General features: G+C 36.3%; 1 protein-coding gene across 2 annotated transcripts in view; it reads left to right on the forward strand.

Annotated features, from left to right (window-relative positions):
- Positions 1 to 25,396, forward strand: part of SEMA3D (semaphorin 3D) — a 228,315-nt gene that overhangs the window by 57,543 nt on the left and 145,376 nt on the right. The gene's annotated exons all lie outside the window — the stretch shown is intronic.

The following is a 25,396-nucleotide window of genomic DNA, read 5'->3' on the forward strand; positions in this document are numbered from 1 at the left end:
ATTCATTCATTCAGCATGAGGCCATTCCCTCAGGAAAACTTGAAACTTAGATTAAGAAGGCTTGGCTCTTAATAAGGACTCTGTGGTAATCAGAAACTGTTAGTAATGTGTTCATGTCTTGCAAGTTGTAGACTATAGATTGTGCAGAGTAAATGACAAACGACAGAATTAGAAAATAAATTAGAAGAACTCTATTGTAACTTATAGCACCAAATTGTGTGCTGATGTTTGAAGTAACACCATGATGAAGAATATCTCAACTATTTTCTTTTAATGTAAGTGTCTTTTTATGTATTAGAACAGAAAGACACCTTAAAGACCATCTTCACTAATCCCTTCATTTAAAGATGAGGAAACTGAAATTCACAAAGATAAAATAATTTGTCAATAGTCACACTGACATTTATTGGCAGAGCTTAAATAAGAACTTAATTTATGTGACTTATACTATTGTGTACTTTTACTCTGTCACATTAAAAAGTCTTCCCTATTTGAGGAAGGGAGGGAAATGCAGAAATTAATACACATTGTAGAAAATCATATTGAAGTTACAAATGGAATTTTGATATTAAACTGATTTCTCTTGGAGGATCAGATATCTCCCTCTAAAAATTTAAGAACAGTAATCTCAAGCACATTAGTTCAATTCTGTTGATGTGGTGTTTTTATTTTAGACCATTATATAACATGTAGTGTCATATAATATCATTCAATTTAATTAGTTCTCATGTTCAGGGAACATGTAACTATAGTTAGAATTATGAAGTCCAAGAAGTCATGTCTTACTCATCTCAAGATTGATTGAATATGAGTTAAGTTGATTTTATTTTTTATCTGATTTGGATTTCAAGAAGAAATAATTGCACTCTTCAAAAATGTGTTTTGAATTTCTCTTTTCAATTTTCATGTCAACTAAGATACTATGGTTTGTAACCACATCATGAAAATGCATTTGGACATTTTTATCATCCCACCTGGTATACTGAGAGAGGAAAAATGCCATGTTAAAAAAAGAAAGGTCGGAGGCTATTTCTTTACACTAAGAAAATCATTCTCCTTCTAGTTAAGGTAGAGGAAACATGACTTTTTTCCTAACCCTGTATGCCCAGTAAGTACAAATCTCCAAATGAGAATTGTCATTGCTTTGAATGCAGTAACTTTTTGAAGAATGGAAATGTTTTAAATGTTCACAGTTAAGTCTGCTTAATGTCACTTAAGTTGTCCCATTTAGATGGTAACTTCCCCATCCCAAGTCTTTATCTCTTCTGTTTTTCTCTATAGCAGTTCCCACAATGTGACTTACTATATATTTCCTTTGTGTTTATTTCCTGTTCCTTTTTCTAAAATACTGGTGCTTGTATTTTAGATACCATTGATCTTATCAACAAGGGTGATATTTTTCTATATTCACTCAGTATCTGGAGTGCCTGGAAAGGTGCTTGACACTTGGGACACTTGGAATGTGCTCAATAAATATTCTTTTGAATGAAAAAGTCAATTAATAGTCATCCACAGTAGTGGTTCAATTATTATTTTAAATCAGATAAAATAGAATAACTCCTTATGTTAACAAATATTTTATATTTATTATATATTGTAAATCACATCAGACATCTAATTTTATGAGTATATCAGTAAATATTTTTCATATATGTGCATTAAAATTATAGGATACATTAATAGTAGCCTGCAGTAATATTTTAACTGCTTATTAATTTCAGCAGATAAAAAATTAATTTTATCTATTTTGATAATTCTTACTTTTTCTGCTGTGCTGATAATTTAACTCTATGATTTTAACCTTCACCTAGAGAAGAAAAAAAGAAATGATTAAGTTTGTTGTTATTGTTCCATAGTGGGAATAATTGCTTATTCTGCAAAAGCATTTTAAGTTACAGTGTTTATAATTTGTCTCATTTTTGAAATAGAATGTATGCCTTAGTCTAGCCACAAAAATGAGATAATTCTATAAGCATTTCATGAGTTCTAAGATGAATTTTTTTTTCTGTTTTACCATTCTAAAAACAAGATGGGTCATACAAACATTTTTTTCTTAATAATTTTTTTTCTCTCATTCATTTCACAATTGTTTAATGTCCTTTAACAGAAAAATATACCATGTGTGAGCATATGACTTTTCTAGTGTTTTTAATAACTTTTTAGATTTCTAATAACTGCTATATTACTAAATTCTGTTGTTCATTTTATTTACAAGTTTATGTAGTGACATTTAATATCAAAAAGTAAATGTGTTCCCTTGCCATAAGTAAATTTATGGCAAATTTCTCTAACACTCTTGTTTATGTTTATAGTATGTTTCAACAAAAGCAGCCTAGATATTTCAAGATGTCTCTTCATTTTCTTTTCTATAAATGTCCAACCATTTCAAATATGAATAGAAGCTATACTGATGATAATAATTATAAAAATGTTTTACTCTTTTTTGACTTTGCAATCTATAGGTTTTTTGTAAGAAAGACAAAAATATTTTCAAAATCCAAGTAGTACAGCTATCTTGTTATATTAGTATCATGTTATTGTAGCTTTAAATTTAAAGTGCTTGGTGAAGCAAAATTTCAAAACTTTATAGAAAAGCAGTTAATCTGAATAGTAGCTTTTTTGTATTTTATGCATTTATATTGAAACTTTTCATGGGTCTTTGTTCCTGTCTTGGAATTCTTGAATGATTATATCTGTGATATACTTGTGTTACCTTGAGTAAAGCTGATTTTTTACATCACTCTGAAACATTTTCACAAAATGATAGTCAATACTATACTTACTATATGTATGGATATTGGGATACAATCTAAAAATAAAGGTTAGTGTTCTTATTGCTAATGAAGTTAGCAATGTATGTATGTCTGTTAGCAACTGTCTATATGGCTTTTTAATTTTGTGAAATTGGAAGCAATTCATCATGACTAGATTTGCCATACTGGAATTTTAGACTTAGAAAATACCTTAAAATTCCAGTGGTTCCAGATTCCATGTCTTGAAGAAAAGTATAGACAGACCTAGAGAGGTCTGTCTTTGTTTGAACTGCTGTAACAAAATGCTGCCGACTGGGTAACTTACAAATACCAGAAATATATTGCTGGCTGTTTTGGAGGCTAGAAGTCCAGGATCAAGGTGTCAGCATGGTTGCCTTCTGGTGAAAGCCCTCTTCCTGGCTCATAGCCAGTGCTTTTTTCTTGTGGCCTTTCATGGTGGGAAGAGCTAGGGGGTCTTTCTGGAGCCTCTTTTTATAAGACACTAATTCCATTCATCGGAGAAGGCAATGGCACCCCACTCCAGTACTCTTGCCTGGAAAATCCCACGGATGGAGAAGTCTGGTGGGCTGCAGTCCATGGGGTCGCTAAGAGTCGGACACGACTGAGCGACTTCCCTTTCACTTTTCACTTTTATGCACTGGAGAAGGAAATGGCAACCCACTCCAGTGTTCTTGCTTGGAGAATCCCAGGGACGGCGGAGCCTGGTGGGCTGCCATCTCTGGGGTCGCACAGAGTCGGACACGACTGAGTGACTTAGCAGCAGCAGCAGCAATCCCATTTATAGGCTTCCCTGGTGGCTCAGTGGTGAAGAACCTGCCTGCCGATATATGAGACATAGGCTTGATATCTCATTGGGAAGATCCCCTGGAGAAGGAAATGGCAGCCAACACTAGTACTCTTGCCTGGGAAATACTACGGACAGAGGAGCCTGGTAGGCTACAGTCTGTGAGGTTGTGGAAGAGTCAGACACAACTGAACGACTAAACAACAACAACAATCCAATTCATGAGGGTGAACCCTCATGCCTTAGCCACCTATGAAAGGCTCCATTTACAAACACCATCATCTTTGGAGGTTAAGATTTCAACATACAAATTTTATGGGGGTGTACACATTCAGACCATAGCAAAGTCATATAAATTATCTGAGGAGAAAAAGCTTGCTGGTGGCAGAAACTGGCCTTAAATTAATACCGGGAATCCATGATGATATGTCTTTCTTCAAACTGATAGTCAAATATTTATTTACACCATGATGTTTTCCGTTAGAGACACTTCCATTAAAACAAGAAGATATTGGTCAGCTATGCTGCTGCTGCTGCTAAGTCGCTTCAGTCGTGTCCGACTCTATGCGACCCCATAGACGGCAGCCCACCAGGCTCCCCTGTCCCTGGGATTGTCCAGGCAAGAACACTGGAGTGGGTTGCCATTTCCTTCTCCAATGCATGAAAGGGAAAAGTGAAAGTGAAGTCGCTCAGTCATGTCCGACTCTTTGTGACCCCATGGACTGCAGCCCACCAGGCTCCTCCGTCCATGGGATTTCCAGGCAAGAGTACTGGAGTGGGTTGCCATTGCCTTCTCCGTCAGCTAAGATTGCTGCTAAAAAGAGTGAAAATTTCTGAGTGGGTGACAATGGAATATCTTGGTTTTGCCCTTTGTGTTGATTGCTCGAAATGTGATTTAAAGTAATGAAGTCATTCAAACAATGTGAGTGTTAATCATATAGTTTGATATTAGCTTCTAATATAACCTAATTATATTAGATTTGATATGTGTTAGTTAACATATATTTCAATGTTAAATGCTTTAAACAACAGTTTACATATTTAGTCCATATTCTTCATGTATTACATAGATCTTCTAACCTAATGTCATCTATATATATAAGTGAACACAAAATGAACAGTACTATAACTGCTGTCATATTTTGGTACAAGAGTGTTGAGTGGTAGCATATCCTATAGTTTTAAGAATATGAGTATTGTTATCTCAGGTTAACTCGTAAACTAACTCCATGATGTACTTTTCTTGTCACTGAGTAGAGTTACACTGCATTTGTTGTGTTTACAAATACATTGTTTGTCAGCCATGAAATTAAATCATATTTTATGTTTGTCCATTCTTTGTTTTTAAACTTCTAATCGATTCCAGTTTGATTGTATTATCAGACTTTTTGATCCACCTTTGTTAACAGTTTATTAACTAGTGCTTAAGGGATAGCATTATGTTTCTTCATCTCAGTAAGTCAGTCAGTTCAGTAGCTCAGTTGTGTCCAACTCTCTGGGGCCACATGGACTGCAGCACTCCAAGCTTCCCTGTCCATCACCAATTTCCAGAGTTTACTCAAACTCCTGTCCACTGAGTCAGTGATGCCATCTAACCGTCTCATCCTCTGTCATCCACTTCTCCTCCTGCCTTCAAACTTTCCCCAGTATCATAATCTTTTCCAATGAGTCAGTTCTTTGCATCAGTTAGCCAAAGGATTGGAGTTTCAGCTTCAACATCCATCCTTCCAATGAATATTCAGTACTTATCTCCTTTAGGATGGACTGGTTGGATCTACTTGCTGTCCAAGGACTCTCAAAAGTCTTTTCCAATATCACAGTTCAAAAGCATCAATTCTGCAACACTCAGCTTTCTTTATAGTCCAACTCTCACATCCATACACGGCTACTGGAAAAACCATAGCTTTGACTAGATGGACCTTTGTTAGCAAAGTAATGTCTCTGCTTTTTAATAAGCTGTCTAGGTTGCTAGGTTTTCTTCCAAGGAGCAAGCGTCTTTTAATTTCATGGCTGCAGTGATTTTGGAGCCCCCAAGAAATAAAATCTTTCACTTTCCACTGTCTCCCCATCTATTTGCCATGAAGTGATGGGACCAGATGCCATGACCTTAGTTTTCTGAATGTTGAGTTTTAAGCCAACTTTTTCACTCTCCTCTTTCATTTTCATCAAGAGACTCTTCAGATCTTCTTTGCTTTCAGCCATAAGGGCGGTGTCATCTGCATATCTGAGGTTATTGATATTTCTTCCAGCAATCTTGATTTCCAGCTTGTGCTTCTTCCAGTCCAGCATTTCTCATGATGTACTCTGCATAGAAGTTAAATAAGCAGTGTGACAATATACAGCCTTGATGTACTCCTTTCCCTATTTGGAACCAGTCTGTTGTTCCATGTCCAGTTCTAACTGTTGCTTCCTGACCTGCATACAGATTTCTCAAGAGGCAGATCAGGTGGTCTGGTATTCCCACCTCTTTCAGAATTTTCCACAGTTTGTTGTGATCCACACAGTCAAAGGCTTTGGTGTAGTCAATAAAGCTGAAGTAGATGTTTTTCTGGAACTCTTTTGCTTTTTTGATGATCCAACAGATGCTGGCAATATGATCGCTGGTTCCTCTGCCTTTTCTAAATCCAACTTGAACATCTGGAAGTTCACAGTTCACATATTGCTGAAGCCTGGCTTGGAGAATTTTGAGCATTACTTTGCTAGCTTGTGAGATGAGTGCATTTGTGTGGTAGTTTGAGCATCTTTGGCATTGCTGTTCTTTGGGATTGGAATGAAAACTGACCTTTTCCCGTCCTGTGGCCACTGTTGAGTTTTCCAAATTTGCTGGCATTTTGAGTGCAGCACTTTCACAGCATCATCTTTCAGGATTTGAAATAGCTCAACTGGAATTCCATCACCTCCACTAGCTTTGTTCATAGTGATGGTTCCTAAGGCCGACTTGACTTCTCATTCCAGGATGTCTGGCTCTAGATGAGTGATCACACCATCATGGTTATCTGGGTCATGAAGATCTTTTTTATAGTTCTTCTGTGTATTCTTGCCACCTCTTAATATCTTCTGCTTCTGTTAGGTCCATACCATTTCTGTCCTTTATTGTGCCCATGTTTGCATGAAATGTTCCCTTGGTATCTCTAATTTTCTTGAAGAGATCTCTAATCTTTACCATTCTATTGTTTTCCTCTATCTCTTTGCACTGATCACTGAGGAAGGCTTTCTTATCTCTCTTTGCTATTCTTTGGAACTCTGCATTCAAATGGGTACATCTTTCCTTTCTTTCTTCATCTACACCCTAATATTTTCTTTTATTTGTAAAACATAATATATCTATTTCTCTAGTTCCTCATAATACTTAAGTTCTCTCTCACAAATTTACATATGTTTTTAGGTTATTAAAGACTATCATTTATGTCTTAGAAAATTTATAGACCCTTATATCCTCTAAATTCATTTAGTTAAATCAGAAGAGCACTTTTTATGTTTTCCCTTTAATTTGTTCATTTCTAATCAATCTAATAAACATTTATTAGGTTTGTACTTTGAACCTAGTCAACTTCTATGAGATATTTAAGGTAGATTTAAAAGAATGCACATTTTTTTGTGTTTAAGCACCTTTTAACAGTTTTGGAGTGATAGGAGGTGTGTACAGTTTAGGCCGTATACAAAATAACTTGACTGTAAGTTAGTGTGTTAGAAACAAATATGCCATAGTGATCGTGATAGAGAGTGAATATTTTGCCTTGGAATTTATCCATAAATGCTTTTTGGATGAGACTGGATCTGGGAGAGCAGGATATCAAACACAGGGAGAAGGAAATGAACATGATTTGGATGGCATGTGTTTCTTGACCGTCTTGACTGGAACAGGGAGTACACATTGAGGAAGAGAGAGAGAGTAATTTATGTGAGGAAGGAACTGGGAGAGGGAGTTTATATTTTAAATTTGAGATGGCATTATAAAAGAAAACACTTTATAAAAACAAACACATCTGGAAATATATGTCACTCCCAAGATTGGAGTCTACAGCTGGAATTCAGAATACCAATTGTAAGTAACCCAGGCATATAACAACAGCTACTCAGGGCTCCCTTTTGAACATGGAGTAGGAAAAATAAATCCTAGACATAAAATAGCTTGTATATCACTAAATGACACAACTGTCACTGATGACAGGCTTGTTTGCTAAGTAAAAAACAGACATACCTTTCCCTTTTCTTCCTGTACATATGTTTCTTCTTTATTTGATAAAGAGAAATTAGAATAGATCTCAAAGCAGGTTTTCTGATAACTGACTCTGTCCTAGATATGATCCAATAACCCTAATCCTTGAGAAAACAAGATTGAAGTAAGTTGAAATAATTAACCTCTTTTAAGAAATAGTTTTGTGTATGTTGTCTGTTAATTATTTTTATAATATTTATGTGCACTTTACTAGAACTATATAGTATCCCTGTTAGGATGAAGACATATTGACATACTATATTTACATAAAAGAACTCTAACACTCTGAGTGGTTAATTAAATTCCTGAAGATAAGATGTTCAGTTGGAGACAAAGCCAGGACTTCTGTGAGGCCTTAGGGCTTTATTGCCTTTTCTGCTACAACGTGATTCATCCTTGTTCATGTTCTTTATGTCCTTTATAAAATAATAGGTGGAGAAACTGACATACTAAAAAGTCAGATTTTAATAGTAAAAGTTATATGGCAGAATCTATAAATAACAAATTATCAAAAATGTTTCTCCTAGTTGAAAATCTCCCAGTTAATGCACATTCGTTTTTAGCAACAATAGAGCTTCCCAGGTGGTTCAGTGCAGGAGATACAGGAGACATGGGTTTGACCACTAAGTTGGGAAGAATCCCTGGAAAAGGAAATGGCAACCCACTCCAATATTCTTGGTTGGGAAATCCCATGGACTGGGGAACCTGGGCGGCTATAGTCCATGGGGTCACAAAGAGTCAGACACAACTACATGACTGAGTGACAGGATGCATGCACGAAGGCATACTTTACCTTTCAGTGGTAACGATTTTAGCCCTTTTTATAGTATTTGATACCAAAGGAACATTTCATGCAAAGATGGGCACAATAAAGGACAGAAATGGTATGGACCTAACAGAAGCAGAAGATATTAAGAAGAGATGGCAAGAATACACAGAACTGTACAAAAAGATCTTCACGACCCAGATAATCACGATGGTGTGATCACTGACCTAGAGCCAGACATCCTGGAATGTGAAGTCAAGTGGGCCTTAGAAAGCATCACTACGAACAAAGCCAGTGGAGGTGATGGAATTCCAGTTGAGCTATTTCAAATCCTGAAAGATGATGCTGTGAATGTGCTGCACTCAAAATGCCAGCAAATTTGGAAAACTCAGCAGTGGCCACAGGACGGGAAAAGGTCAGTTTTCATTCCAATCCCAAAGAAAGGCAATGCCAAAGAATGCTCAAACTACCGCATAATTGCACTCATCTCACACTCTAGTAAAGTAATGCTCAAAATTCTCCAAGCCAGGCTTCAGCAATATGTGAACTGTGAACTTCCTGATGTTCAAGCTGGTTTTAAAAAAGGCAGAGGAACCAGAGATCAAATTGCCGACATCTGCTGGATAATGGAAAAAGCAAGAGAGTTCCAGAAAAGCATCTATTTCTGCTTTATTGACTATGCCAAAGCCTTTGACTGTGTGGATCACAATAAACTGTGGAAAATTCTGAAAGAGATGGGAATACCAGACCACCTGATCTGCCTCTTGAGAAATTTGTATGCAGGTCAGGAAGCAACAGTTAGAACTGGACATGGAATAACAGACTGGTTCCAAATAGGAAAAGGAGTTCGTCAAGGCTGTATACTGTCACCCTGTTTATTTAACTTATATGCAGAGTACATCATGAGAAACGCTGGACTGGAAGAAACACAAGCTGGAATCAAGATTTCCGGGAGAAATATCAATAACCTCAGATATGCAGATGGCACCACACTTAAGGCAGAAAATGAAGAGGAACTCAAAAGCCTCTTGATGAAAGTTGAAAGAGGAGAGTGAAAAACTTGGCTTAAAGCTCAACATTCAGAAAACGAAGATCATGGCATCTGGTCCCATCACTTCATGGGAAATAGATGTGGAAACAGTGGAAACAGTGTCAGACTTTTTTTCTGGGCTTCAAAATCACTACAGATGGTGACTGCAGCCATGAAATTAAAAGACGCTTACTCCTTGGAAGGAAAGTTATGACCAACCTAGATAGCATATTCAAAAACAGAGACATTACTTTGCCAACAAAGGTTCGTTGAAGTTAAAACATGCTTCTAGACAGTTGTATACTTTAATTGCTTTAAAATACCACTTATAGATAATAATTTTCCTTAAAATATATGAATTTACAGGTATGCCCTAAGTAGATGGATGATAAATGTGTCTGTTTTAAATGCAGGTGCATTCAAATATTCAGATGCAACATTTGAAAAATGAATTTTGTGCCTACTTCACACTGATGCTTATCAGAGTCCCTGGCTGTCAACCCTTTTTGAGTGAATAAGTAAAATAGTACTTATTAAACTTAATATAGTAAGTTACAGATTAACTTTCAAAAAAGAGTACTCCTTTTTAGAGTAATGCAATACAAGAGTTTCATCGAAGAGTGCCTGAAAAACTGATTTTTTGAAGTGCCAAGGATAGGAAGATATCTTTTTCTCATCATTTTATGATCAAGAATTATTTGTTGTTCTTTGACATTCCAAAAGATACATGCATGCACTATTGCATTTGAACTTCACATTCTTTCCTGCCCAAGACAGCAATAATCTCTACATTTCCACTTTTTTTTTTTTTTTCTGAGTGGTTTGCATATTTTACCATTCCTATTCCTTTTTCATCTGGATATGGCTTTACTCAGGAAAATGTTTGTGCTGTGAATGTTTTAGGACTATGGTGATTGTAAAGACAGAATGAGTATTTAAATATGTGCTTAATTTCTGCCAAGCTCAATTTTGTGCTTTGCCTTCTAGATAAAACAACCATTAACATAAGGAGACAAGGGGTCAGTATAAAGGTGATACTAAAAGAATCACATTAAAATATTATTAGCTTATTACAGAAGTTTCTCCACTGACAACAATTGGGATATGGGGGGAGTGAAACAATAATATTTTCCAAATGCTAATGGGCATTCACTCAATTCCCAGTCATAGGTAGCAACAGGATTCATTGGCAGACCATACCCCATTGGGGGAAATAGAACTATCCTAATCTGTATCGCTTACTCCTTGGAAGGAAAGTTATGACCAACCTAGTTAGCATATTCAAAAGCAGAGACATTACTTTGCCAACAAAGATCCATCTAGTCAAGGTTATGGTTTTCCTGTGGTCATGTATGGATGTGAGAGTTGGACTGTGAAGAAGGCTGAGCGCTGAAGAATTGATGCTTTTGAACTGTGGTGTTGGAGAAGACTCTTGAGAGTCCCTTGGACTGCAAGGAGATCCAACCAGTCCATTCTGATGGAGATCAGCCCTAGGATTTCTTTGGAAGAAATGATGCTAAAGCTGAAACTCCAGTACTTTGGCCACCTCATGTGAAGAGTTGACTCATTGGAAGAGACTCTGATGCTGGGAGGGATTGGGGGCAGGAGGAGAAGGGGACGACAGAGGATGAGATGGCTGGATGGCATCACTGACTCGATGGACATGAGTCTGAGTGAACTCCGGGGAGTTGGTGATGGACAGGGAGGCCTGACATGTTGCGATTCATGGGGTTGCAAAGAGTCGGACACGACTGAGTGACTGAACTGAACTGAACTGAATCTGTATTGCCACTCCAGTATTCTTGCCTGGAGAATCCCAGGGATGGCAGAGCCTGGTGGGCTGCCATCTGTGGGGTCGTACAGAGTCGGACACGACTGACGCGACTTAGCAGCAGCAATCTGTATTGAGGAATATTCATCATAATGTCTAAGGTTTATTCTACACATACTATGTAGAAAGAGAATTTAATGTTTAGTATTCAAATCAAAGAATATAACAAAAGTTGCCAGTTTTTCCTAAATTTTGAAGAAATTATTGTCTAGAGAGTGGTAAAATTAGAATTCACACACACCTGACTCCAGATTTCAAACTTTTTACTATTTCATGGTCCGTCTATATACAGGAGTTTTATGCGACATTCTCAGAGTGAAGTGAGAAAAATGCAATTCTGAAAATTCTTTGAAAAAAAGATAACCAGAAATACCAAGAATATCCCTGACCTGCTCAGTTATTTCTCCTGTTTTGTAGGTATGAATCTTTGTAGCAGACATGAGGTTCTTCTTGTTAAATCCCAAAGCTTCCATATGTTTCCGGTACTCTTAAGTTTGTATAGACTTTTTAATTCTTCATGATATCACACACACAGATGACATACGGACATTTTGGCTGCTTAATCACCATGCATCATATAAGTGGGCTGCTAAAGGGTAAAGAAAGAGGTTGGTTGCTTCTTTCATTTAGTTAACACATTTATGCTCATCTCCTACATACTCCATGCCAGACACTGTGCTTGGCTTTGGGGATACAGCTATGTGTGTGATTCATGTGTGCCTTCATGTAGCTTAAAAGAAACACGTGTCTGCTGTTGAAAATTACACTTGTTCTGAAAGGTACAAATGCAGATCCTGTGAGATGTAGGGAACGGCCTAAATATCATTTGGAAACATTTTTAAAACTGATTTTACCATTCTATAACAGATTACTGATATGAATACTTTGAAAAACTATAGCAGTTATAATTAAAACTAAAGTTCCTGACTTGCAAAAGCTTTCAGAAGTACCTTTAGGTTGAATTATCCTCAAAACTGTTTGTAAGTTCCAAGACTTTTGTCAAACATATTTAGTAACCCCAAATTGAGTCTTTTAAAATAAAAAGCATTCATTTTTCACTTGGCCTTTATTATTATTTTCTAACAATTTCCATATCCAACAAAGCAAGTTTGTTCTTCTGTTTAGGATTTAATTTTGGCAGTGAACATTGTTAGTGCTCAACAAATGGAGGTTCAGAGAAAATAATATATTATTATTCCTGTATTATGGGATCTTATCTAACTGTGCCTGGAAAAAAGCTTACATTGTGGGGTGAAAGTTGGGAACTTTAATGCCAAATTACACAAAACTCATTTGCAAGCATGATAGGGGAACATTTGAGTTTCCAGGTTTCCTTTTAAGTTTCATCCCCACTTAACATCTTTGGAAAAATAGTTGCTATGATAGTTCATGCAAAAGTGGAGGAACTGTAAGCCAGTCATTTCTGAGAGCTAACTATATACCTCACAAGGTCGTTAAGTGCTTTCCATGAATGATCTCATCTTGTTCTTGCAACAACCATATTTAACAAGAACTGATAATCCTATTTTATAGATGAGGAAACTGAGATCAGAGAAATTAAGTTAATTCTTTCAAGACAAAAAGCTAATAAGTAGCAAAATGGATTACAACCCAAACCATCACCAGGCTGTGTTACCCTTGGAAGATTCAAGAAAGTTATAGTTACTGTAACACTTGATAAAAAGAAATGAGGTTAATTATTGAGGATGCTGAGAGATTATATCTAAAGAAAATTCTGTATTTTATTTTAAAGTATTTATTTACTTGGGTTCCTTGGGTCTTAGTTGAGGCGTAGGAGACCTTTGTTGTGTCATGTGGCATCTTCTGTTGTGGAGCACAGTCTCTCTAGCTGTGGCGTGCAGGCTCCAGAGCATTCGGGCTTCAGTAGTTGTGGCACAAGGGGCTTAGTTGACCCCAGAGCATGTGGGATCATAGTTCCCCGATCAGGGATCAAACCCATGTCCCCTGCATTGCAAGGAAGATTCTTAATCACTGGACCACCAGGGAAGTCCTGTGAATTCTGTATTTTAAAATTCAGACTCCAGTGTCCTTTTCACTTGTAAGTCAACCTCAGAGGTAAGAGGTGATATGATATTTTCTCTAAGAGAGAAATATATAAAAAATAAAATGAGTAAATGTCCATCTGTAGCTGGCTGCTCAACTCAGGAATCTCATGCTTATTCTAACTGAGGCCGAAAAGATTTAGGGTGGTTATTTATTTATTTATTTATTTTTACAGTTAGTTGTCTTTTATTTGTGTACAAGGTGCTCTGCCACTAATTTCTGTGAGATCTCAGGGAATCATCATGATTGGTTACTTAAGCTTGAAAATGAATGTGTTATAAATGAGGAACATTCTACAAAATAATGAATCAGTATAATTTAAAAATATCAGTATTGTGTTGGAGACAAAGACATAGAAGAACAGACTTGTGGACACAGGAGGGGAAGGAGAGGGTGGGATGAATGGAGAGAGCAGCATGGAAACATATACACTAGCACATATAAAACAGATAGCTAGTGGGAATCAAGTTAGATTAACCATGTTTTGTAAGCTGTTATGAATTTGAAAATATGCTTTATAATAAAAGAACAATTTAGGTAAGTGAAAAAAAACTTGTAAAATTTATCTTGGATAAAATATAACTTATTTTTAAAATTTTTGTTTATTTTACTTTTTCACCACACCATGTGGCTTGTGGGATCTTAGTTCCTCAACCAGGAATCAAACTCAGGCCCTTGGTAGAGAAAACAGAGTCCTAACCACTGGACTGCCAAGGAATTCCCAAAATACACCTTTTTAAATGACTACTACTTTGTGAAGAAAAATTCTTTTAATTAACTACTTAATACTTTGTATATGTCAAAGGATGTCAGCATCTTATAAAATATGTAAACTTAAGTGGCATCATAATTAATTTTTTTAAAGAAGGTGAAAAGCAAAGGACATTGCTAACACTTTGTACAAGATCATTCTACCCATTTTAAAAGCAAAGATGAGGGGTAGAAATGGAAAACAGTACACTGAATTGAATAGGCTAGATGGATAGATGTATAAAAATTAAAACATATATGTAACATAGTAAGATCCAATGCAAAGGATATATTTAATTATAGCATATGTCATTGCTATATTTTGAATATACCATTGAGTATAGTATGTTGTTCAATTGCAAGTATCCCACAAGGTTATTTAAATTCTCTGTTTTTTCCTTTGAAACTAGTACTGTTTCTGGAAAAGAGACCAAGAGAAGCCTAATCCTTTTAATCTCTTGTGTGTGCTCGGTTGTTACGTCCAACTCCTCACAACCCTGTGGACTATAGCCCACTAGGCTGCTCTGTCCGCAGGATTTCCCAGGCAAGAATAATGGAGAGGGTTGCCATTCTCTTCTCCAGGAGATCTTCCCAACCCAGGGATTGAACCCATGTTCAGCAAGGCAGATTCTTTACTTGCTGGGTCATTGGGGAAGCTCCCACATTAATTTGGCTGCACTGGGTCTTTGAGGCATGTGGGATCTAGTTCCCTGACCAGGGATCAAACCTGGGCCTCCTGCATTGGGAGCATGGTGTCTTAACCACTGTATCATCAGGGAAGTCCCTTTAATCTAATCTTTTAATACAAGTGAAAATATTAAGGTCAAGTATTATACATATTCATCAATGTTTATTCTGTCTTGATTTTAAGGATTTATATGATGTTATTACTTTGATTGGGTAGTTATATTCTCTTTCTTTAAAAACAACATCATTTAATTTTTTATTGAAATATAGTTGATTTAAACAATGTTGTATAAATTGTTGCTGTACAGCAAAATGATTCGGTTATTCATATATGTATGTATATTTTTAATATTCTGTTATAGTTTATCATAGGATATTGAATATAGTTCTTTGTGCTATACAGTAGGAGCTTGTTGTTTATTTATTCTACATATAAGAGCTTACATCTGCTAGCCCTAACTTCCCACTCCATTCCTTCCCCAGCTCCCTCGGCCTTGGCAGCTGCCAGTCTATTCTTTATGTCCATGATTCTGTTTTTGTTTCATATATAGGTTCATTTGTGTCATATTTTAGATTCCACATTTAAGTGATATCATGTGGTATTTATATTTCTCTTTCTGACTTACTTCACTTAGTGTGATAATTTCTAGTTGCATCCATGTTCCTGCAAATGGCATTATTTTGCTGAATATTTTTATGCTGAAACTTGTATACATAAACCAAGTCTTCTTTATCCATTCATCTGTTGGACACTTAGGCTGTTTCCATGTCTTGGCTATTATGAGTAGCGCTGCAGTAAGCATAGGGTGCATATATCTTATTGAATTATAGTTTTGTCTGCCTATATGCCCAGGGCTGAGATCATTGTATCATATGTTTTTTGATCAACTTCCATATTGTTTTCCTCAGTGGCTTCACCAACTACACTCCTGCCAGCAGTGTAGTTGTTCCCTTTTCTCCACATCCTCTCCAGCATTTGTTATTTGTACGCTTTTTAATGTTGGTCATTTGCTTGCAGAATTCCATGCGTAGAACAGCCTGATGGGTTACAGTCTACAGGGTTGCAAAGAGTCAGACACGACTGAACGATTTTCACTTTTTTTTTTTTTCATTATTACTGGTGTGAGGTGGTGCCTCACTGTCATTTTGTACATCATTTAATTTAAATGAGTAGCTTTGGAAGCACTCGAGACACAATTATATATTATCCTTATATAACAAAATTCAGACCATTTGCTTGCATGGTCATTTGTTTTGGTGGCACCCTGTGATTTTTTGATTTTTTTTTTCATTTGTCTTCGTATTCTTGAAGGTTATACAATAGTTTCCTGAGATCTCTTTATTTTACAGGCCTTATAAACTGTAGGCATACGTTAAGATCATTACTAAATATCTTTAGAAACATAATTTGCTTTTGTAGTTAAAAATAATCTTAATAGAAAATTAAGACAAATCAAATACACTAATTGAAAAATGGCTAATACACATTGATCACTTACTATGTACATGGTGTACATACCTTAATCCTTAAATGAATGAGTTAAATACTTCTGTAATCTACTATTTCAGATGTGACAAGTGAGACACAGTGAGGTTCGGTAACTTTCCTATCAATAATCAGGAGGCAAGTGGCAGACCTAGGCTTTGCACCTGTGTGTTCAAGCACCATGTCAGTCTACTTCTGGAGGAATTATGAAAGGTGTAACTGGGGATGTTTAGAACTGTAGGTAGAAGAAATTTAACAAGCAAGCATGTAAGGATAAAAAAATGAAAATTATAATACTGGCTTATACATACAAGTTATAACATTACTTTAAAATTATTGTTAGTGTTTTAATTGCAGAACTAAACTAAATGGGAAAGTATTGACTGGGTCAAAGTCTTGGGAACTTTTGAATTTCTGGTAGTAGCTGGTAGATCAGCTGTGGCAAAATTCAGGTTTCTATTGCAGATAACTGTCTTCAGAGACCCAGCCCTTTTCTGGGCTAGCAGCGCCTACAATGAGCATGTGCAGACTTATCTTGTAATATTCACCTAAGAAAGACTTGATAGTCATCAGTTATTGAACTCAGTTTGCTAAAGATAAATTTTAAAATGTTAGTGACTTTCACATTTAATTACATTAAAATTGTTATTTCTTTTTAACATAGTTGGGTCAATTATCATGAAATTAAAATCTGATATGAAGAATGAGTTTAAATTAAAATCTGATATGAAGAATGAGTTTCTAAATTCTGCATATGACTCCTAGTTCCTTTCACACACTGCCTTTTTTTTTTTTTTTTTTTAACTTTACAATATTGTATTGGTTTTGCCATATATCAACATGAATCCGCCACAGGTATACACGTGTTCCCCATCCTGAACTCTCCACCCTCCTCCCTCTCTGTACCATCCCTCTGAGTCGCCCCAGTGCACCAGCCCCAAGCATCCAGTATTGTTCATCGAACCTGGACTGGTGACTCATTTCATATATGATATTATACATGTTTCAATGCCATTCTCCCAAATCATCCCACCCTCTCCCGCAGAGTCCAAAAGACTGTTCTATACATCATTGTCTCTTTTGCTGCCTCGTATACAGAGTTATTGTTACCATCTTTCTAAATTCCATATATATGCGTTAGTATACTGTATTGGTGTTTTTCTTTCTGGCTTACTTCACTCTGTATAATAGGCTCCAGTTTCATCCACCTCATTAGAACTGATTCAAATGTGTTATTTTTAATGGCTGCACAATACTCCATTGTGTGTATGTACCACAGCTTTCTTATCCATTCATCTGCTGATGGACATCTAGGTTGCTTCCATGTCCTGGCTATGTGTTGCGATGAACATTGGGGTACACGTGTCTCTTTCAATTCTGGTTTCCTCAGGACACACTGCTTATTTTTATTCCCAGATAGTGTTATGTTTATGAAGTTAGTTATTTAAACTTTTCTCACTATGCAGGTGGATGCCTTACATTGTTAGAAATGTTTACTTCCCTTAGGCATTTCATTAAATAGTGAAGAAATAAACAAATTGTGTTAATGTGTTTAGCACATGCTTTTGCTTTTTAAAAAAGTCATTTAACTTGTCTTAAGTGTTTTGATCTCAAAAGTACCTACATTCCTAGAGAATTTATGTGAATACGAAGTTCAGGGTCACATTTTTCCTGCTATATGCTGTTTTTCAAAGAAGTTTCCTTTTAGATATTGATGCCTGCATGCTAAGTCGCTTTGGTTGTGTGCGACTCTTTGCAACTCTATGGACTATAGCCCTCCAGGCTCCTCAGTCCATGAGATTCTCTAGAGAAGAATACTGGAGTGAGTTGCCATTCCTTAATCCAGGGGGTTTTCCCCACCCAGGGATGGAACCCACATCTCTTACATCTCCTGCATTGGCAGGCAGGTTCTTTACCACTAGCGCCACCTGGAGAACCCATCCTTACTACAAGTGCTGCCTAAGTAAGCATAGGAGAATATAAGATAGCTCCATTGCTTTGAAAGACAAGGTATTTGAAGTGCACGATTATTTCAGCTGATACAGAGACCATTGGGCCAATAAATAAATTAGTTTGTTTATATAAAATTTATGTATTTTCATTGAAGGGTCAATTTTTTAAAGGTTTAGATCCATTTATTGTCCATGTAGCAGAAATAGTAGATCAGTATTATAAAGTCTGAGAAATCTTTATTGGGCATATAACTCAGTATCTAAGTGAATAAGTAAATGTGTACTTTAGGAAAGAAAGCTAAAACTTTCTATTATTTATCAAAATATCAGTCAGTTTTTTATGCTAATAATATTCTTAAAAGTAATAAAATCGAGGAACCATTCAATAATAAACACATGGATAACTTTTTAATTTCAAGAAAATATAATTGTTTTGCCTTCTTAATTACAGTAATTTCTACTCTGCTTTATTCAATATTTCATTAATTTAAGAATCTCCTTTTAAACTGCAGGGGGCACATATCAGAATATTTGAGGTGTGGATATTAAATTTTAAACGACATTCAGTTTAAATAATTTACATTTATATTTTGAATACAAAATGCAGACATTTGACAAAATATCCTAGAATTCTCATAAAGTATATCAGAATTCCAAAAGGTAACGAATAGGATTATCTTGGTCATAAAAAGATGCATGGATCAGAATGCTCTCTGGAAAATGAGAATATGGAAAGGAAAATCTTAAGCCTTTGAATTGAGGATTAATCACATTTAAAGACAAACTGACTATGATTATGCTTTGATACTTTTTCTGACCCTACAAATTGATAACCATTAGTACTTTGAGTAGCCAGTTAATATGAGATTTAAGGCTAAGAAAGAAGACTAGCAAAGCCATTTAGTCATATTTTATTAATTTTTTCTGTGTTTATTATTTGAACAGTTTGGGCCTTGGAGGCACTTGATTTCTTTAGAACTTCTTACAGTGTAAGCATGGTTTTGCTATTACTGTCATGTTCAAGAAAAAATGTAACCCTCAATATTAAATCTAACAGGTTACACGTGTATGTTCTGAAATCTCACTATTCTATTATTTTTTTATTGAGTTGGATTCAACTGGGGTAAGATCCTAGAGGATTTAATCAGGCTTTAAGTGCAAGGCTATATAAGGCATGCAAACTCAAGTAACATGTAACAGTCGTTCTTTGTTGAGCACAGATTTATTCAACAATATACTTTCAGTGTAGTTTAGAAATAGAAACATTATGTTTAAACCACTGCAAACTATAAGTGGAACTACTATAATTTATTCTTACTGACTTTAGCATGTAAGTTTCCTTTTTCATTATTTCTCAAAAATCAGGTAATCTGTCATACTCCCCAGAATATATGAATTGATGAGGAATTCATGACATCTGAAGGCAGTTCTTTTTGTTTAGTTGCTCAGTCATGTCCAACTTTTTGCCACCCCACTGTCCATGGAATTTCCCAGGCAAGATTACTGGAGTGGGTTGCCATTTCCTCCTCCAGGGGATCTTCATGACCCAGGAATCAAACCCAGGTCTCCTGCATTGCAGGCAGATTCTTTACCATCTGAGCCACCAGGGACACCCATGAAGAATAAATAGCTATTTATAAATTAAGAAATCAAGGATTCTTTTCCTCCTTTCCCAAACCTACACACACACACACACACACACACGCACACACACCTGAAAAAGAATCCTAAGTTCAGGATTTTCAGGTATGAAGACTTATATTGTATTTTAATTCTTTCTTTTTTCTTTTTTTTAATTATTAAAGTGCTTCTTTTATAAAGTAGGGTGAATAATACTTTCTCTATCATAGGAGATTGAGAATTAAATATAACTAATTTTTTTAAAAAAAGACTTATATTGTATTTTAATTCTTATCCTAAGTATAGAATCTAGTTTTTCACCATAATTATACATTCTTACCTCAGTGACTTTTGGAACAAATAGATATAAATAAGACAAATTAATGAAGTTCAAATGTGAAATTTTATATCCCTTGCTCCTCAAATTATATCTTTGACAATTTACCATCCATCTAATAAGTTCTGGACTCTGTATTCCTTTGGGAAATGGCATAAGGCCTTCTTGAGTGTGAGATTATGTATTTGAATCTCTGATTTAGTGGAACAGTGTGTAAAACTCTCTCGTAATCAGAACACTCCCTATTGGCTTCACATCTGAAGATCCCCAGGAGTGCTGTTTGTCCCAGTGCACATCTGGAACAGATTATGTGCAGTTAATTGGCTCCAGGTCGAGCTTGTTACAGACAGTAGCGCGCAGTATAACCTGTGCAATTCACCAAATCCACCACTTTAGGTTAAATCACACCTACTTCTGTAATTCTTCCCAGATGCGGGACACACACTCTTGTAGGTACAAAACACACACACACACATACACTAACATACACTGGAAGATAGCAAAGTATCAATAGATTAGTGGAGAGGTTGTTGGCAATACATTTAACTCATAAGTGATCTCAATTAAAAGTTTAACTGTTGAATTTAAAGGATGGTTGGGAGGAGAAACAAAGAATTAGGAACAGCAGATTATAGACAGTGACTGTTTTATAAGAGAAACATATATAACGTTTTAAAAAATGTTTCAGGAGGTTCAGAATTTTTGATTTATTTTGTCCGTCACCCTTAACAAATGTTTCAGCACGTGTGGGCACTAACTGGAATGCCACAGTAGCAAGGAAAGCAGTGCTTTGATTTTTAACGTATTTAACAATATTAATGAGTTAGGTAACAGGGAACAGTATGGCTACTGTTCATTGAAAACCAAAACATCAATCTTATTAACATAGTGTTGGAGGCACAGGGCATGTCTTAGCGATTAATGACCAGTTGGAGGAGTAGATATCTCAATACATAGCTAAGGGCCATTAACCCCAACTGGTCATTAATTCACAGGAAATGTCCTGTACTGAGGCCATTATTGCTAATAAAATGCACACACAGAAAGTTTCCTCTCTTTTGCCTGTGTACATAAACATGCATTCGCACTACATGCAGTTACATGTCATAAAAGAGTAGTATTACACATGTCCAGAAGCGCAGGAAAACTAAACCTAATGAGAAATGTAATGTACTTAAACTCTTTGTTGTTGTTGTTTAGTCACTAAGTTGTGTTCAACTCTTTCCTGACCCCATGGACTGTAGCCTCCAGGCTCCTCTGTCCATGGGATTTCCCAGGCAAGAATACTAGAGTGGGTTGCCATTTCATTCTCCAGGGGATCTTCCCCACTCAGGGATCAAACCTGTGCCTCCTGCTTTGGTAGTCAGGTTCTTTACCACTGAACCACCAGGGAAGCCCTGGTTTAATCCCGACATTCAACTAACCTTTCACTCTTTTTGGAGACTATGGGTAGGTGGAAGTATGCATGTTTGTATGTAAAATTCTGAAAGAGATGGGAACACCAGACCGCCTGACCTGCCTCTTGAGAAACCTATATGCAGGTCAGGAAGCAACAGTTAGAACTGGACATGGAACAACAGACTGGTTCCAAATAGGAAAAGGAGTACGTCAAGGCTGTATATTGTCACCCTACTTATTTAACTCATATGCAGAGTACATAATGAGAAACGCTAGGCTGGAAGAAGCACAAGCTGGAATCAAGATGGCCGGGAGAAATAGCAATAACCTCAGATATGCAGATATGCAGATATAACACCACCCTGATGGCAGAAAGTGAAGAGAAACTAAAAAGCCTCTTGATGAAAGTGAAAGAGGAGAGTGAAAAAGTTGGTTTAAAGCTCAACATTCAGAAAACGAAGATCATGGCATCCGGTCCCACCACTTCATGGGAAATAGATGGGGAAACAGTGGAAACAGTATCACACTTTATTTTTGGGGGCTCCAAAATCAATGCAGATGGTGATTGCATGAAATTAAAAGACGCTTACTCCTTGGAAGGAAAGTTATGACCAACCTAGATAGCATATTCAAAAGCAGAGACATTACTTTGCCAACTAAGGTCCATCTAGTCAAGGCTATAGTGATCATATATGGTTGTGAGAGTATGACTGTGAAGAAAGCTGAGCGCCGAAGAATGCTTTTTAACTGTGGTGTCTGAGAAGACTCTTGAGGGTCCCTTGGACTGCAAGGAGATCCAACCAGTCCATTCTAAAGATCAGTCCTGGGTGTTCTTTGAAAGGAGTGATGCTAAATCTGAAACTCCAATATTTTTGTCACCTCATGCAAAGAGTTGACTCATTGGAAAAGACTCTGATGCTGGGAGGGATTGGGGGCAGGAGGAGAAGAGAACGACAGAGGATGAGATGGCTGGATGGCATCACTGACTCGATGGACGTGAGTCTGAGTGAACTCCGGGAGTTGGTGATGGACAGGGAGGCCTGGCGTGCTGCAATTCATGGGGTCGCAAAAGAGTCGGACACGACTGAGCAACTGAACTGAATTGAACTGATGGCAAAGCTGTGGATCTGCTGTGATCAGATACCCATGTTCTGCTAACACGACAATGTTGGGAAAATTGGAAATAACAGGCAAGTGGGATCAAAAAAGCACTGATGAAAATGGATGATAACAGCACTCATGGTCTAAGACCAAAGGCAGTGTGGAATAACTGCATCATTTGAGTTCTACTGTATTAGATACCAGAACAGGCATGAGGCACATTTAAGTGTTAGGCTGAATTCCTCTTTGGTTTCCTCTCTCCTTCACCCACTGAATCATGTTATCTCCATTACCTGTTTTATTTTTATCATGCTTCCAGCTTTTTTGGAACCCTTCACTAGGTATCATTGTCATCTGGAACTGTCTCTCCTTTTTTTTTTTTTCCTCTCCTTTTTTATTCTCTTTCTCTGTGAAACTAGCTTTGTCTTACTTAAACCTATATTAAACTCCTTTGATTGTCTTCCATAGCATCATATCAATATCTTGATATTAGCAATTATTTCTTGAGAGTTTATTATTTGTATCTAATCAACTGCTCCTTTTAAAAAAGACTCTTATCTTTCTTCTCACCTTAATAAATGTTTGGAGATGAGTTATGGTGTTAGTGACCAGAAGTATATATATAATATATATTCTTAAGTGTATATTCCTTAAAAATATTTCATTTGCAAAAAAACACATTTTTAAGGAGAATCTATAACACAAAGAATGTATCTGTGTTTTACAGGCATAAATGTAAAATTAAAAAAGTGAAGAAATAAATTTTTTTAAGACACCAAATAATTGAAAACTCACATAATTTAAAACTAATTCTTATAAATTTTTCTGTAGATCAATTAAGTGACTGTTTTGTGCCAACAGTGTATGTGTTGTCCTAATAGTTTTTATATAATACAAAACTTTAGTCTTTTAGAGTTTGCTTTAAAAATGTTATTTACTGAGGGACTTCATTAGTGTTTTATTCTAAAATATATATTTTTACTTAAATTATTAAAGCTAGAATTTTCATTAAGGGCTGCTGATAATATAGATCTTTTACATCACACTGAAATTTCTGTTTTCTCTTAAATTATATCATTCAGTTCAGTTTAGTTGCTCAGTCATGTCTGACTCTTTGTAGCCCCTTGGACTGCAGCCCACTAGGCTTACCTGTCCATCACCAACTCCTGGAGGTTGCTCAAACTCATGTCCACTGATGACATTGAACCATCTTATTCTCTGTCATCACTTTCTCCTCCTGCCTTCAATCTTTCCCAGGATTGGGGTCTTTTCTAATGAGTCAGTTCTTCACCAGGTGGCCAAAGTATTGGAGCTTCTGCGTCAGCATCAGTCCTTCCAATGAATATTCAGGGCTCATTTCCTTTAGGATTGACTGGTTTGATCTCCCTGCAGTCCAAGGGAATCTTAAGAGTCTTCTCCAACACCACACTTCAAAAGCATCAATTCTTCAGTGCTCAACTTTCTTTATGGTCCAACTCTCACATCCATGCATGACTACTGGAAAAACCATATCTTTGACTAGATGCACCTTTGTTGGCAAAATAATGTCTCTGCTTTTTAATATGCTGTCTAGGTTGGTCATAAATTTTCTTCCAAGTCTTTTAATTTCACAGCTGCAGTCACCATCTGCAGTGATTTTGGAGCCCCAAAAATAAAGTCTGACACTGTTTCCCCTGTTTCCCCATCTATTTACCATGCAGTGATGGGACCAGATGCCATTTTATTTTCTGAATGTTGACCTTTAAGCCAGTTTTTTCACTCTCCTCGTTCAGTTTCATTAATATGCTCTTTAGTTCCTCTTCACTGTCTGCCATAAAGGTGGTGTCATCTGCATATCTGAGGTTATTATATTTCTCCCGGCAATCTTGATTCTAGCTTGTGTTTCATCCAGCCTGGCATGTCCCATGGGGTACTCTGCATATAAGTTAAATAAGCAGGGTGACATTATACAGCCTTGACATACTCCTTTCCCAATTTGGAACCAGTCCGTTGTTCCATGTCTGGTTCCAACTGTTGCTTCTTGACCTGCATACAGATTTCACAGGAGGCAGGTAAGGTGGCCTGGTGTTCCCATCTCTTGAAGAATATTCCACAGTTTTTTAAATCCACATAGCCGAAGGCTTTGGTGTAGTCAGTGCAGCAGAAATAGATGTTTTTCTGGAATTTCTTGCTTTATCTATGATCCAACAGATGTTGGCAATTAGATCTCTGGAATCATCACAAAATGTCAAGCAAATGTGAAGAAAATATGTGTGGCATATTTGGTACATTATTCTTAAATGAGTATCTAAATCAACTTGATTCTTTTCATTTGTAGTAATCTTCTAAATCAAAGAATTAAATATGCACAGATTACAGAAAGATAGAATAGTTTGGTACTTCCTAGATAATTAAAGTAAGTGAGAAAACATACTGTATTAAGCATTCGTGTTGAACACTTCATGAATAAACAACATACAATCTGTAATGTATTCTTGAATATTTGTCTTATGTATAAAATTAATACATATATAATTTGTTTTATTTCACCTTCTGAGACTGATTTTGACTTCTGAGATTTAAGATAAATTTAAGGAATCTTGATTCAAAGTCATTCT

The sequence above is a fragment of the Bos javanicus genome, chromosome 4 (genome assembly GCF_032452875.1).
Source record: "Bos javanicus breed banteng chromosome 4, ARS-OSU_banteng_1.0, whole genome shotgun sequence".
NCBI lineage: Eukaryota > Metazoa > Chordata > Mammalia > Artiodactyla > Bovidae > Bos > Bos javanicus.